The 9,598-nt window shown below is 42.6% G+C and overlaps 1 protein-coding gene across 1 annotated transcript in view; it reads left to right on the top strand.

The window, feature by feature from the left end:
* The first annotated feature begins 7,190 nt into the window (after positions 1-7,190).
* Positions 7,191-9,598, top strand: part of LOC111190875 (uncharacterized) — a 5,446-nt gene continuing 3,038 nt past the window's right edge. The window contains exon 1 of the mRNA XM_049484535.1: positions 7,191-7,651. The gene's annotated coding sequence lies outside the window, so the exon portion shown is untranslated. The remainder of the gene's footprint in view (positions 7,652-9,598) is intronic.

Here is a 9,598-nt window from a genome sequence, read left to right as displayed (position 1 = left end):
AAGCCTGAATTGCTGGAAGAGGGAGGCTGAAAGGTAGTGACTGAGTTTGAGGTGGTAAACGCTTTAGTTGAATTAATGAAATGATGGTTAAGGAGTGAGGCCATCTGATGCTTATCATTAATAACAATGTTGTTGAATATCATAGAACTTGGCAGATGAGGAGAATTAAGTTTATTTTCCATGGACTTGACTGTGTTCCAAAACTTTCTTGCATCAGAACCGCAAGTGTTAAATTTTTCCCTAAAATGGGAGATTTTGGCGTTTCTGATGGCCTGTGTGGCTTTATTCCGACACTGCTTAAAAGCAAGCCAGTCAGCGGGAGATTGAGTAGATCGAGCTTTTCGCCAGAGAGTATTCTTTTTATGGATAAGCACTGCTAGGTCTTGGGAGAACCAGGGACTACACCGATTTTTTGTTCTAAATCTTTTCATCGGGGCATGTTTATCAATAAGCATGCTGAATGTTTTCTTAAAAAAAGACCAGGCATTGTCTAAACTGTGGATGGAATTGATTATGTCCCAAGGCACTGCTGCAACATCTTGAACAAAGGCCTGCATGTCAAGTTTCATCAGGGAACGCTTTGTCACAATCACCGGTGGTCGTTTAACAGAGGTGCCAGAGCGTATACAACCAATAGCACAATGATCACTTATTTGACTAAAAACTCCAGATTGGTAGTTAGATGGAGTATTAGTTAAAATAAGATCTAACAGTGTGGAGGATAAGGGAGATTTAAGGTTAGGTCTTGTAGACTCAGATATAATTTGAGAGAGATTTAGAGCATCAAATTGTTGCTGAACTATGTCTGGGGGGTTGAGCATATCCCAGTTCAGGTCACCCAAAAGAACAAATTCTGAGGTGATGAATGGAGCTAGGAATTCACTGAGAACTGTTAGTGACAGAGCTGGAGCAGAGGGTGCTCTGTAACAAACAGCAACAGTAAGAACGAAATTTGTTGAAAGTTTAAGCTTTACCACCAATAACTCAAATTGCTTGGGGACTGATTTAGAAAAAGCAACAGTGCAATGCAGATGGTCTTTCACATACATAGCTACACCACCTCCCCTGGTACTTCTGTCCTGTCTAAATACAATGTAACCTGGTAACAAAATATCAAGATCAGTGTTGCTTTTCTTAAGCCAGGATTCAGAGATGGCTAAGACATCAGGGTTAGAAGTATGTACCAGTGTTTTTAAGTTATCAAAGTGCCTTGAATTTAACAGACTACAAATGTTCACGTGTAAAAAACCCAAAGATTTGCGATCACAGAAGTCATTAAATAACAACTGAGATGAGGTAGTGTCAAAAGCAGGCCCAGGATTCGGGTGAACATTGCCAGAGATAAGTAGCAGGAGTATAATTAAAATGCGTCTAAAAGCTGTATCAAAACTATCCAAATTGTCATCTTTCACAGAGGATGTACACAGAAGCAGATCATGACAACCAAACAGTTGCTCCAATAGCATAAGCGGATAAAATTGAGTTAAGTGAAGTACCTGAGTGGTCGGTAGTCCAAAGTTTTTGGTGATCCAGTAGGATAAGACATCTCTAGGGGGTAAAGTAAAATCCAATGTGGTAATGCCATAAAATACAGAAGCAACTCCAGATGAAAGCTTACTGCCGAGCTCAGGAACATGAGTCTGAGTGTGTTGCCAAACAACAAACAGTAATACACAAAAAAACAGCGAAGTTTTTATCGGGGATTGCATGACAAGGCGGTGTCAGCGGCACCCTCAGCCGGAGTGCAGAGCAGAGCTGGCGGCGGTGTCAGCGGCACCCTCAGCCGGAGTGCAGAGCAGAGCTGGCGGCGGTGTCAGCGGCACCCTCAGCCGGAGTGCAGAGCAGAGCTGGCGGCGGTGTTAGCAGCACCCTCAGCCGGAGTACGGAGCAGAGCAGAGCTGGCGGCGGTGTTAGCTGCACCCTCAGCCGGAGTACGGAGCAGAGCAGAACTGGCGGCGGTGTTAGCTGCACCCTCAGCCGGAGTACGGAGCAGAGCTGGCGGCGGTGTCAGCGGCACCCTCAGCCGGAGTGCGGAGCAGAGCTGGCTGCGGTGTTAGCTGCACCCTCAGCCGGAGTGCGGAGCAGAGCTGGCGGCGGTGTTAGCAGCACCCTCAGCCGGAGTGCGGAGCAGAGCTGGCGGCGGTGTTAGCAGCACCCTCAGCCGGAGTACGGAGCAGAGCAGAGCTGGCGGCGGTGTTAGCTGCACCCTCAGCCGGAGTACGGAGCAGAGCTGGCGGCGGTGTCAGCGGCACCCTCAGCCGGAGTGCGGAGCAGAGCTGGCGGCGGTGTTAGCTGCACCCTCAGCCGGAGTGCAGAGCAGAGCTGGCGGCGGTGTCAGCGGCACCCTCAGCCGGAGTGCGGAGCAGAGCTGGCGGCGGTGTTAGCAGCACCCTCAGCCAGAGTGCGGGGCAGAGCTGGCGGCGGTGTTAGCTGCACCCTCAGCCGGAGTGCGGAGCAGAGCTGGCGGCGGTGTTAGCAGCACCCTCAGCCGGAGTACGGAGCAGAGCAGAGCTGACGGCGGTGTTAGCTGCACCCTCAGCCGGAGTACGGAGCAGAGCAGAGCTGGCGGCGGTGTTAGCTGCACCCTCAGCCGGAGTACGGAGCAGAGCAGAGCTGGCGGCGGTGTTAGCTGCACCCTCAGCCGAAGTATGAAACAGAGCTGGCGGCGGTGTTAGCAGCACCCTTAGCCGGAGTGCGGAGCAGAGCTGGCGGCGGTGTTAGCAGCACCCTCAGCCGGAGTGATATATAATATAAAGTATTTCAGCATGAAAGCAGCTATTTTTAATGTGTCACAGCAGCAAAATTTTCAAGAGGAGCTCGGTTTCCGCCTTGTCGTTTTCAAATCATCCCCCGACTTCTGTTTAGGCCCACATTCACATACGTAGTGAGTGACTCCTTAGAGAAGTGGAAACATGGCCCGGTTCTTAAAAGGTTCACAGGAATCAGCTCCGGCACCAGCACTTTTTTGGTGGAAAAAAGGTATAAGAAGAGCCGGCTCTTTCGGCTTCCAAGTAGCTCCTTCGTTTTTTAGGTTGCTTAATTCAACTTATTACCAAATTATGTGTAAAATGAATTACTAGTGTTGAAACATACATTATATAAAATATATATTATTTATATGGCTTTATTTTTACAAAAATAAATAATGAAATACAAAAGGCCCATCTCAAGTAAACAAACAGGTCCAATGTAAATGTGTATATTATTTTTAAATGTGCAGCTATATACAGTGAAATAAACAGCACTGAACACCATCAACAAAGTGTCACTCAACAAAATAAAAAATAATTCTGCAAATCAAAAACAAACCAAGCATCCAGGTGATGTTTTTTTTGCAAACTTTAGCAAAGATTGACATAAAAAAAGGAGCTCATCTTTGAGAGGTTGATTCTGTTTCTGTTATGATCTGCCCTGTTGTAGAAGAGGGAGCTGATGTTGCTACAAAACACAGTTTATGTGAGATCACATGTCTAAGGTGTGGGTAGATTGAGTGATTTGACAGGATAGCTGTGCTCTGAGAGGCTCAACTCGTTAGCCGTGAATGCATGGTGGATGTTGTACCTTGCTTTAGGAGCATGAGATGAGGATATTTCGAATGAGACTGCAGCTCCCTGTAAGTGGATCACCTCATGGCGAACGGTATGCAAGGGCAGGGTTTCTGGCTCTTTAGTCAGATGGAGGTGCTGCACTGCAGAAGGAAGGATGAGAGTCCTCTCTGACCCGTAGCCGAGAATGGCAAAACCTTCTAGTGAGTGCCCAGCATTGTATAGACACACCTTGACCAGCTTGAGCATGACCCTTTGTGGGCGGTTTGGTCGGTCGACATAAACGGTGTCTGGGGTGGCACTGACCATTAACACCTTCTTGGCTTCTGAGTGACACATGTTGTGGAGCACAGTAAGGTGTTGCTGCTTACATACTTTGCAAGGCTTTTTTAGAGTGCACGCCTCAGGAGCATGGTTCCTCCCGCACCTCCAACAATTTCTGCCTTTGATCCATGTGGCGATTTCATCTGCCGAAAGGGATTTGAATTTGGGACACAAGCTCAAGTAGTGTTCTCGGGTGTCACAGTATGGACAATAAGGCTTAGGACCAGATGTAGGCTTTGGCACTTTTGTACTGCGAGCTGGATCTGGAGGTGTAGTTTTAGACTGACTCTCTGTGTTGTAATACACATTGGATGAATGCCACTGGGATTTCTTGTGGGTCTTAACTGGCTTTGTTTGGTCTTGAAACATGTAGGCCGCTCTTGATGAGATTCGCTTGGCTTGCGATTTTAGCTGGAGCCATCTAGAGAAGTCTGACAGCGTATACGTCTTATCAGTTCCAGTTCTTAGGATGCCATGATTCAAGCTATACTCAACAAAGCTGTCTCTGTAACTAGCTGGCAATTTGCTGAGCAGCCTATCGACGTGAGAGCCACATCTTAGCTCGTAACCATTTTCACCCTCAAGTGAACGAAGCATGCCCACCAGAGCTTGCACTGACAGGGCAAAGTTGTCAAATGCGTCTGGATCTCCAAATTTTATTGGAGGTGAGTTGAAAATGGCTCCCAACTCACTCTGCACAAGCTGTCTGGGTTGTCCATATTGATCCTGAAGTGCCTGCAGGGCTGATGTATATGGCATTGGGTCGTGCATATATGGTTGTGCTAGCTTGTAGGCACTCGGCAGCTTTAAGTGATCCAAGAGCACTTGATACTTAAACTGTTCTGTGAGGTGAGTATGTGAGTTTAGGAGGTTATCCAGAGCCATCTTAAGCAGTGCAAAGTCAGACTCTTTCCCAGATGTGAATGGGGGCAAAGCAGGTCTTGGAAGCCCATACGAAGTAGCTATTAGCAGCTCCATTAGGTCTGTACCAGGTAATCCTCTGGAGACTGGTGGAGGTGCTGTCACTTGCTGCAAAGCTGGCATAGGATAAGAGTGAGACTGTGGGGCTGCATCTCGTAGCATTGGCTGTTGCTGTGGATAAGGCAAGGGCCTTTGCTGGACTTGTACTTGGCTGTAAGCTACTGGTTGCCTGTCAAGTTGAGCAGTGAAATGTGCTGCAGGTGTTGGTGGTGGATGAGGTGGAAAGGCACCTGCAGAGTAGATTGGACCTGGCTGAGCAACTGTGGTAGAAGCTGTGGTGGGAGGAGCTCTGGAAGAGTATTTAGGCTGTAACTGAGTTAGCGGACTTGAAGTTACTGAGAGTTGATCTTGAGGAACAGACTGGACATAGGTTGGCAGTGAGCTGGTTGAGACAAGCGGAACAGTGGCTGCTGCTGTGCATACTGGTGGTGGAGTATTGGTAAAGGGTGTAGAGTGTAGAGGTCCAAGTTCTCCTTGTGAGTGTGGTGGTACTCCCTTGTCTTCTACTGGGAGCCTAGGGTTGAACTCACTTTCGCTGAGTGGCCTGGACCGGACAGGGCTACTTGTATCCTCCTTCAGGAAGGATGTAATGAGAGCAGCTTTCTCTAATTCCATCTCCTTTTCCTTCAGTCTACGTTGCAGCAGTAGATGTTTGGTTATCTTCTCTTTAGTCTTTAATGCAATCTCTGCTTCCTCATTCAGCTTACGTCTTTGACTTTCTTGTTCTCTCAGAAGCTCCTCCCTCTTACTGAGGGCTTCACGAGCTTGATTGTCCAAAATCTGGTACTGTTCATCTATTAAGCTTTCCTCAGTGATTTGTCTCTGCACTTCTGCTAACTCCATCTGCTTGACTCTCTCCTCCAACATTGCATTCTGCAGGTCCGATAATCCTTCAGTGATGGACCTCTGATTCGACAAACGATAACTGCTCTGTGTTTTGGCTCTACTGCTTTGTGAGGCAGATGATCGGCTTCGGTGAGATGGTGCTTCCCTCCACGTGGCTGCAGCTACTGTAGGATGAACTATAGGTTGAGGCTGATATCCAACTTCATAGTCAACAAGATATGTTGGGAGTAGTCTCTCTCGCTGGGGTCTAGGACGTACTGCTGGGTCTGCAGAGGATTGTTTTGACTCCATATTGTCTTCAGATGACTATCTGATCCGGCTCAAAGGACCATGTGATAGAGTCGGTAACTCTGGATGCTGAATGCTGATCTGATAGTATCCTATAGACGGAGACTCCGGTCAGAGAGTATGGGCACAGAGAGGTTCTTCCAGCATACTTTATTGAAGGGTTGGACAATCGGGTTTGCATTCATTGCTTGTGGATTTGTGGGGATATATGTGTGTGTGTGTGTGTGGTCTAAAGGAAACAAATACAATATATAGCGTTAGGTAAATGAAAAGGGGGTAATACAATATAAACAACAATATTAGTTATACTACCATCCTGAACACTCAGTACAAAACACTATGCTAAAGGGAAGACTAAGGAGAGTTAAAGGGATTACATGGTCTCTGGAGTCCTCTAGTGGTAGAACTAAATAATTGCAGTAGCAAAGTTACCATGTGACCAACAACTGAACAATGAGAACAAAATACAGATTATTTCTTAAACATATGATATGCTTCTTCATCAAACAAAGAAGATTGTATAAACAAGGTTACATTTAACACACAATGGTGGAAGTTAAGCACTATGGACCGAAATAAGGTGGCTACTAAATACAATCAGGCTTAAACTGCACTTAAATATCACTGAAATAAGGCATGAAAATGTATAAAGATTAAATACACACTTATAGACTAATTTTAGCTTAATGGTCAGTGCTACATCTGAAAGGAACTTACAGCACAAAGGACAGCACACAGGGCTGTCCACCATCTCGGTTCACCTCCACAGTGGAGACAATGTGCTTAAAGGGAAGTGACATCACTAACTGTCTCACCAAAATAAGTGCCCAGGAAAGTTTCAAAATAAAAGTATTTCAGAACAAGTAAAATAATACACTTTCCGACAGAGGGCTCTGTGGGAAGAGCATAAACTTGGTGGTTAGCACAGTGGCTAATCTGACAAAAAAAATCTTGGGAATTTGGTTAGCTAAAATGTAGTGTAAAAAAGTAACGTTATATGTAAAAGTGTAAATGTGTAAATCTGAACAAAATATTTAAATATATTGTATAAAATATTTTTATTGATTTTGTGACTAAATGTAACAGAAAAAAAAAACAGATTCCTAAAATATTTTATTTGTTTATTATTATTATTTTATTTTATTTCATTTCATATAAATCTGCATCACGATTAATAGTTTTTGTTCACAAATGTTTTAAAAATGTCAAGGCAAAAAAAAAAGAGAAATGTTAAAAACATTTAAAAACGGTGCTGCCCCTTTAAGAGAAGTGCGGGTAAAAAGAGCAGGGTCTCCGTTCCCTCCTTTAGTCTGCGCTGATGGCTGAAGTGAGAGGTATGTAGAGCAACTTGTGAAAAGCAAAACCCACATGAGGTTTAAAATAACGAGTGAAAGTGTTCTGTTTTAGTGTAAATTGATTATAGTAGTGCTGGAAAATATTAAAAATATGTTCTCTGTTGAGCTTGTAGTTGTAAAAGGGGGATTTCTGTTGAGTGTGGGGGATGGGTGAAGCTAGTGTATTTGTAGGTCACAGCTAGCTAACTAAAGCACTGATTATATGGTCTAGCTACTGAAATATTGAGATTTTTGTTCTCTTTATATTATTTTAGGAGTTTTGATGCTGTGTCCTCTCACTAACAACAAATACTGATCTCATTTGCAACTCAGGTATGTTGTATTTGTGCGTTGCTGGTTTTGGACAGTAGGGGGTAGTGTTTAACTTATAATGTCACCTCTTTGTATAGTGCTTGTTTTATAGACCAGCTGATGCTCTGACTGCATGGTCAGATGTACTAAATATGGCTCCGTATGAGCTTTTATGTATTTTTGGTTTGAATATAACTATTGGGGAATTTGTTTTATTATTTGTTATTTTGAGAAATTTGATTTATTTTTTTTATATATATATGAACAGAATCACTGATTGTTTGGAAATAATCAAATTATTTTGTTATATATATGTAAATATGTAAACTTAGTCTGCGCTGATGGCTGAAGTGAGAGGAGTTTTGATGCTGTGTCCTCTCACTAACAACAAATACTGATCTCTTTTGCAACTCGGACAAATAAAGAGAAAGAGGTGACAGTTCCGACTCCTGTGACGTTACTGGAACACAACGCAGGGGGGTAGCTGGATCGGCAGTCCAGGGGTGGCGCAGAACCGTTCCAGTTACATAAACATAGCTAGCTATGCTGTGTAATTACATTTTACACAGCCCCGAAAATAGCTAGATTTTTTTTTGTCAGATTAGCCACTGTGCTAACTGCGAAGTTTATGCTCTTCCCACGGTGCCCTCAGTTAAATGGTTCAACATAGCTAGATATTAATCACAAAACAGTAAAATAATAATTATTTAATTAAGTAAAGCTGGTTGTTCAAAAAGAAAATCTTAACATTGGATTTTCTTTTTTTTTAAATTGAGAATCACGGAAACAATTCAAGCAAGTGCAAAATATACCAACATACAGCAACATACATATAAGTTACATAAGAATTGAGGGAGAGGGTTAAATAACTGATTTACCAGCGATATACCTGCAGAGAACCACAAGCTGAAAAATAATGATTTGTTCTTATATAATATATTATAATTATTCCAAATAAAATATCGGTGAGGAGTAAGTTAGATCATTTTAAAGGAAGTTTAGCTATGTTAAAATTACAAAGTAGGATAAATTTAAGTCCTCCTAATTTAGAAAAGATATATGCAGGTGTAAAGTTCCATAATTAATTTGGATTTTTGATAAATTGTTTTATCCAGTTTATTTCAAAAGTGTTGTTAAGAGTAGGGATATTAAGAAAATTTAAGCCACCAGATTCATAAGTATTCATAATAACTTTTTTTAATGTAATGGAATGTATTTTTCCAAAAAAAGTTAAATAAAGTATTACCAATAATCTTAGCGATTTGGTCAGGGACATCTAAAGAAGTAGCTGCATAGGTAAGTCTTGAAATTCCCTCAGCTTTAGTTAGTAGAACCCTACATCTTAAAGACATGCCCCTTCAGCTTTCTTTTTATAGAGTTCATCCAGCTCATGTTGCAGAGTTTTCAGTTCAGCTTTTTCCCCTTCATTCAGATGTTCATATGCCCCTGAAATTAACACTAAAATCCTAGAAATAATATTATCCATTATTGAATGACTGTAAGCTGCTGAAAAGAGGCGAAAGTGATAAGAGCTGAGAGACAATATAGAAGAGAGAAAGCAGTTTTAGTACTTCTTATAGTTTACTGTGCGCACTTACTATATTCCACCTCTTAAACAATTTCATTCTGTTTTAATATTTATAATAATTAACTCCATTCTGCCCCATTCATTTTGGACTCCCTCTAGAGGTTTGCTGATGTAACAGCGGAGATTGGAAGAGGCTCTCCATAAGGCCCTTATTTCCTCCTCGACAACGCTTTTTAAAGTTTAGAAACAACGCCATTCATCTCTACCAAACCATGAACATATTTTTTTTTCTGTTTATTTTCATATTGTTATATATTCAATCAATTATGACAGCGAAATGGCATCACGTTGTCCCAAAACAATTTACCAAACAAATTATTTGCATATTTCCTAGTTGAATCATGGGTAATACAATGTAGTGAGTGAAGTTGAAACGTTAT

This window comes from Astyanax mexicanus, chromosome 10 (genome assembly GCF_023375975.1).
Source record: "Astyanax mexicanus isolate ESR-SI-001 chromosome 10, AstMex3_surface, whole genome shotgun sequence".
NCBI classification, from domain to species: Eukaryota; Metazoa; Chordata; class Actinopteri; order Characiformes; family Acestrorhamphidae; genus Astyanax; species Astyanax mexicanus.
Note: the sequence above shows the minus strand (reverse complement) of the source record. Positions and strands in the feature narration are given on the sequence as shown.